Genomic DNA, 7399 nt, shown 5'->3' with positions numbered 1-7399 from the left:
CATTGGGTAGTCCACAAACAGTTCATAGGGCCCTATGCTAGTGATTTGTATCTAATTACCATTAAAGACCGAAACTAAATAACTCGATTCATTTTTTTTTCTTTCCTCTATGGTCGCTAAAAGTGCCTTTTATCACACTCACATTACGATCACGACCCTGATGGTGCAGCTAGATGATAAGCCACAGTCCAATATATTTGATTACTTATGAATTCCACCTACATACCTAATACATTCAAACTATCTAAGAAAATTCATTATTCCGATTCGAATGGGATCTCTGGAGCGACAGCCAACGTCTTTATTGCTTCAGCCGGTCGTCCATGAAAAGAACTATATCAAATATTACAGATAATTGCAGATATCATTTTTCCACTTTAGAACAACTATTAGAGTTTTAACTAAATGCTCCCACAGTACGTGATAAAAGAAATTTCTGACCCTAATCAAAATTTTGCAATGGGCTTTCGAAAGAGTCAATAATTTTATTTATTATATTTACCATTGGACTTCTTGAAAATGCTGCGAATGTTACTATGTTTACATTGACCTTAAACTTTGCCTATACACTTAAAATTTTATTTATTTATGTATAAATTTATAAGTCCGTTTACCTGTCCCTTTAGATTCGAGCCCCAGGCAATTGCCCAGTAGGCCTAGGTCAAGGTTAGGCTCTGTGCTCTTATATTCCACATTAAATTGACCGATAACCGAATGGTAAGGAATTTTATCATCACAGATCGGAATTCAAATCCGAAACATTAGCTATACAAAAGAATGTAATTTCAAAATAAGAACAAGAAGACCAACAAAACCGTGAACGAAATGTCCTCGTCCGTTTACAACAGAATGATCCGTTCAGATGAAATAATAATGAAATTCACAAATAATTATCTAAATATATCACTGTATTAATAATATATACGATACTTTATTAATTTACATACTTTATAATAAATGAATTTGTAATCTAAAAATTATTTGAGTATGTAACGTGCTAAACCAAAAGCCTTATTCATACCTATTCCACTTATTAATTTCATTACTTTGAATCAAATATCGTGATCCGATAATTAATCAATCATTAAACGATACAATCCAACCCAATCGAAAAAATAAAGCTGGCAAGGGCTCTTGCTCGACTTTTCCGGCATTCGAATAGGAGGTTAAGGGGACCAGGAAGAAAGTTCGACCATTTTTAAAAGTTACAAAAAATAAACAAAGCCATAGCCTTAATTTAGGTGTAGGAAGAAGTTTTAAAAAAATATGACCTCCTACTTCCTCTAAATCTTTTACTTATAATCCCCAAAATATAATAGTATCAATGCCCCCATATATAGAAGTACTGTATTCCTGCCAATTTTGAACGTTTTTGGTCGGGGTCTTGAGTTATAATGCAAAATACAGACCAAAACAAATGTCAAGAAATTGAAAACACGAGAATTATTTTTCCGTAAAAAATAAATGAGTTATTTAAAATGTACGTTTATCGTTCATTCTAAGTCTTCAATGCACAATTAAACTTACATAAATGTCAGATATTTTACTTTTCAATGTTAAATGGCAAACAGTAACAATAAATAGTTTAATTATTTGACAGTTTTCCCCGATCGATAATATCTAAATGTTTTTCATCTGGCCTTGTCAATCGAAATGGCAAAGTTGTCTTTAATTTGCATATTTGATATATATATAGAAGGTTTAAAAGGGTATAATTTTTATTGTAAAAAAAATAAACGCTTAATTGACGCAACATCTTTCTAGAAAATAAGTTTAGTTAATGACGTAGGGACATATTTTCACCTTGGATACGTCAATCGCTGACGTTATACGCGAATACCTACGATGAGATTTACTATTTTGCATTCGAATTATGAAAAGAATATGTACATTACACTGGACCCTCGATTCAACGCACTAATTAGAGGAAAGGGTGTTTGTTATTGCCGAAAATCCGTTAAATCGAATGCATATAATTAATTAATAATGTGCAACACGTGTTAAAATGTTATTATGACGTATAAATAAGAATGAAAAAAGTTATTGATCAGTTCTTGTGTTATTAGGTTATATTCGTTCTGTTATCGATTAATAGTTTTAAAACTTGTTTTTCTTTTATTTTTTAAAGCAGATAAAAGAGAATTCTTACGTGTCTATCGTATCCAACCGAGTTTTATAAATAGTTTTCGCAATTAAAAGTCGTAAAATTAATTAATTTTGAAAATTTAAACAGTTTCGCTTGTTATTTTTCTCTGCTGGATAATTTCAAGCTAATTTCTTTCGCTTTTTTAACGTTAGATATTTACTCGGCAATTGCGAAAAACGCTATTTTTATATCCGCGAAAAACTTTCAAGATGTTTGTTTTGGAGGTAAAAATTTAAATTAACAGAAAAAAATCTATGATACAGAAAAATAAAAGAAGTACTCCTTTTAGAGTTAGAAATGTAACTTGTAAGTTAGAAATGTACTAAATGTAAGTTAAAAATGTAACTAAATGTAAGTTAGAAATGTACAGAAATTCTTTTTTAGGACGTCGACACACAAGTATCTGACGTCATAAAGATGAGTTCGGAGAGAAATGACGTCATACGTAAAGTTCATTTCTCCCTATATAACGTCCCTTGATAGAATGTCGGCTTCGATGTTTTATGTATTTATACTGTGAAGCAATTAGAATTTCGAGTTAATATTCATTAAAAAATATAACATTTAAATTTTATGAATACGATTATACATATGCATTGATATTTTTCATGTAAGCTACTGTACATTTTGATTTCGTAAAATCCTGCCAAGTAACTTCTGATAACAGTGCCCACCAGTGGCCAAGCTGTTTTCGTTCCCTAAACACTGGCAGTTCGGTCGTGTGTTCGCGTCTCGCTCGGACAGGTTAGTCACTTGGAGTTTTCCGGGTTTACTCCACGTCTGTAATCCCTAAATAGGGGCCAGTTTCCCTTAAAAAGACCTCCCGGAAGGCATCGTCCAAGCGTTGCGTTGCCAGAACTCAAACAAACCAAACCAAACTTCTAATAAAGATTTAAAAACTTCATAATATATCTGGCGATTACGAAATATTTCCATCTAAAACGATATTTGATCGGTTAATTCTTTTGTATAAACCCCGAGTTAGTGAAATTGAATGAAAGATTAAGCCTTTCAATTAAGGATTGCTTAACTAAATTCCTGACTATATTAAGTTAGGTAGGCTCTAATAAATAGACGTATATCTATTATATTTGTGTTTTATTAACACAAATGGCACACCACTAATCTAGTGGATAAAAACACTGATAGTTGGGTCGTGGGTTTTCGCCTGGCCAACAGACTGGCCACATGGAGTTTTCCGGGTTTTCTTGGCGTTAGTAACACCTAAATAGGGGCCAGTTTCCCTAAAAGACCTCCCGGGAGACATTCCTTCACGGCAGATCGTCCATATCTCTCGTTGTCATATAAACTAATTAACGAATAAACTAAAACTAATTAACAGAAGCCTCGAAATAATAAACATTTGTATCAGTAATTTAAATTGATGTCGATATCGAAGAAAACTAAATTTTAATTTTTTACTTATTAAAACTGAAATATACTGCAATTTTTCAGAGCGAAAGTATGGCGATTGTGTGGGAAGGCACGATTTTTTTCATTCTCTTTGAAGCTTAATTACTCCCGTGCTTTTTATTGAAATTTTCTGAAATTTTGCAGGGAGGTTTGTTCATTAGGGAGATTGATGCTATTAAATTTTGGTGGTTAAAGGTCGAGGGAGTGGGGAGATATAGGGATTCGTGTGTCATATCTCGAGTTGGATAGGACTTAATGACGATTTTACACGTTATTAACATTCACAATTTTTTAAAAACCCATATATATCCTCAAAATTAAGCCTTTTGCCATTTTATAATAATTAAAAATATAAAGTTTTTAAAATAAAATATCATAACAGGTAGCGTCACACGCAATCTTAAATGTTACCGGAATTATGGAATACTTTTCATATTTTTCAACGATAGCAGCCCTTTTGTTTAATCTCTGGTATTTCTTCAACTTCTTGGTTTTCTCAATTCAACTCCTGATGTTACCATATCGATTGTCAACTCCTAATCCGACTGCTATTTTCGTAGTTTTGAAACTAGACGGAAAACAGTGTGTGTGATTCTCATTCTCTGTTCAAATCCTTTGTGCCATCCTTTCTAAAGAGTCCTTGGAAGGCCTTGAGTTCTTCCTCTCTAATGTGTTCCACATTCTAGGCTCAAATGCTGGCCTTTGTCATCTTCCACGCTGTTTAACACTAATCCACATCGTTTGAAAATAGCAAGAAACTCTGATAGAAATTCATCAGTTTCCTCATCTAAGGATGAGACTAATTCATTGAAGATATCCTTTCATTCATTCATATACACTAATTCATTCAGATATTTTTTCGTCCAAATGTCGGTTCGGTAAAATGTTTGTAGGCCAATTTTCCGTCGGTGAAATGTCTGGCCACTTTCAGTGAAATTTGGCCATCTCATCAGTGGCCGAATGGATAAAATCCACTAAACACTGGTAGCTGATCGCGGGTTCGCGCCTCATCAACCAACGGACCGGTGGATTTTCCGGTTTTCTTCGCGAGTCTAACACCTAAACAAGGACCAGTTTTTCGTGAAAATCTTCCCGTGAGGGGAGGCACTCTCCTTTTGCAGAAAATGGTATCACGAGAACTGTTTAGACGGACAAAGCACTTCATGTGGATATATCTTTTCATTTTTTCAAATAATTCTGGGTTCGGAATTATCCCACAAGTGCCTTTCTTTTATTTAAGTTTATCATTTTATATGACAAACACAACAATGTGTTATGTTTAGAATAAAGTGCATTTCCTTGGCAATAAAACTGGTAGTTATTACTACCAGTTTTTACATTAGTAGTTATTACTTTGAAATAATAATATCAGGCTGTGTGGATTTTAGTAAGTATTCGCAATTATCTCATTTAGTCTTAACATTTTATCATTAACGTTATAATCGTTATTAGATAGAAACTTATACACTGTATTATCAACGTTGCCGAAATAATATAATCATAGAAAAAAAATGTAGTTGAAAAATGTTTTCGAGTGTATCCTAATGTATTAGGTCTAGAACATATATGCATATTTAAATATGCAAAGAATATACCCTATATTTTTTAGTTACGTGAACTGGAGTGGAATTTAAAGCCTTGACATTCTTTATAGAGTAAATGCAAAGGTAATTACGAGAGTTGATAAAAAAAAGGTTACATACTCGAATATAAAACAAACATATCTCAGATAATAAATGAATATAAGATGTTATTTATATATACATAAACTATTCTTCCACATTGATTTAGATATTTATCCGATCGTATGACCAACTTTTCCATTCCAAGTTATAAAAAATCATGTAAACCGCTATTGTTGCCATATTTTTATAGCTGCATTTACATCATCGACTTAACGGAACCAGATAGATATTCTTTGAGGAGAGGAAACTGCTAAAAATCACTAGAAGTCAGATCCAGTCTGTAGATTGGACGTCTCCGCAGTTTCCACTTGAATTTTTGTAGCAATTGCTGTGTGTGAAGAGCAGTATGAGGCCTGACGTTATCATGCAGGAGAATGACTCCTTCACTCAACAAGTCTGGACATTTTCGTCGGATAATTTCACGCCATTTTCTAAGGATGTCACAATGCCGATCAGCAGTGATTGAGTATCCTGGATTCAAGAAGTCAATCAGAAGAACGCCCGAAGGATTCCAGAAAATGGTAACCATGACTTTCCAGCACTTTCAACTTTTTTTAGTTTGTGATGAAGGGTGTTCCATTCCATTCCATCTGTTTAACTTGTACGTAAAAATTTACCTGTCTGCTTCATCACGCGTTCGATTTATAGCTGTTGTGACCCCTTTTTTATCAACCCTTGTATAAACACGGAATAGAGAATTAAGAACGATCTGTTTCTATAAAAAATAAGTCGACAGATTTGCTTTTATAAACAAAGAACAATGATAAGGAATAAATCTAAAATTGTAAATTCTGACAATGGAATAGTTTCTCGCGTATCCTATTTATCCTCCAGAAATTGATAATTATTGGAAAAAGTGTTCGTTTGATTTCAAAAACATTCTAATTACTTAATTTTAGAATTAATTTCTTATCTTTATCAAAACTTCTTTAAAGACGAATTCTATTTATCTTTTTCCGCTTGATTAATTTGCTGTTACTAGCATGCTATATTTTTTGAATTATTTCAAAACGTACAATACTGGTTTCAAGAATATGTAACGCCCTTTGAATTTTAGTGTAAGATTTTCATAAAATCGCTAAATTCTTTAAGGCTGGATCTTCAGCATATTTTAATTGCTTTAAAAAAAAAGAAATATAATATACTGTATTTGGATTTATAATATGGAAATTAATGTCTACAACTGTTAATTATTATTATATAAATTATATTCTAATATTTTATTTCATTCTCTGAACTTAAAAGGAATTTTATTCATACGCTATATTGAAAGGTTATTTTAGTTCAATAATAAAAAAATATGTTAATATTTTCGTATTATTATTTTCACTGTTTTACTTATTTATTTATTTGGGGTTTAGAGTGATTATATAACCATTAATAAGTTAATTTTCGAATTTAAACTGTACAATTTCGAAATTCACAACTTTTAAAGAAAATATTCGCTATAAATGTTTGAATCAAGTAAAAAACTGTCGTTAACTTACCGGACTTGTACCAAATAGTTCTATTTCTACACCTTTGAATTCTGTAAATATTATTTAAAAAATTCTATACTTATGTTTCCTACATGAAATTGTAAAAATATACTCTTTAATCTTTCGATTTTCTTTAACAATAAATAATATATTTTTAAAAAATCATAACACCTTTATTATACTGTATACAATACAGGATTAAGACTTTCCGGGGCTCTTCTACATAATTTTACGGCATCATAAACTAATAACGTCTAATTATAGCTATAGAATTGTTTATAAATATGATATGCTTTAAATTAAAAGTGTGCGCTTGATAATTATCAAAGTATAATTTGTTTACAAAAATATATATTTAAATATAAAATGTATCACGTGATGACCGCCAAACTATATTTTGATTAAGGTCCCGAGATCGGCACTTTATGTGGGCGAGTGGTCTCCGTTGCCGCTCATCGTAGTGGTGACCAGACCCTAAAGACTGGGAGGTTCGTCGTGGGTTCGCGCCACGGTCGGACAGGCTGGCTGCTTGGAGTTTTCCGGGTTTTCTCCTTGCCTATAACGACTGAATAGGAGGCCAGTTCCCCATAAAAGTCCTCCCGGAAGGCATTTATTTCCCGCGCGTACGTATGGCTGTTCGATACAGCCGGCTAATCGGTCGCCTAGCGATCATACAC

The sequence above is a fragment of the Centruroides sculpturatus genome, unplaced genomic scaffold (assembly GCF_000671375.1).
Source record: "Centruroides sculpturatus isolate CEXI.00-Female unplaced genomic scaffold, Cexi_2.0 scaffold669, whole genome shotgun sequence".
NCBI lineage: Eukaryota > Metazoa > Arthropoda > Arachnida > Scorpiones > Buthidae > Centruroides > Centruroides sculpturatus.
The sequence above is the reverse complement of the archived record's forward strand: the minus strand, read 5'-3'. Positions refer to the sequence as shown.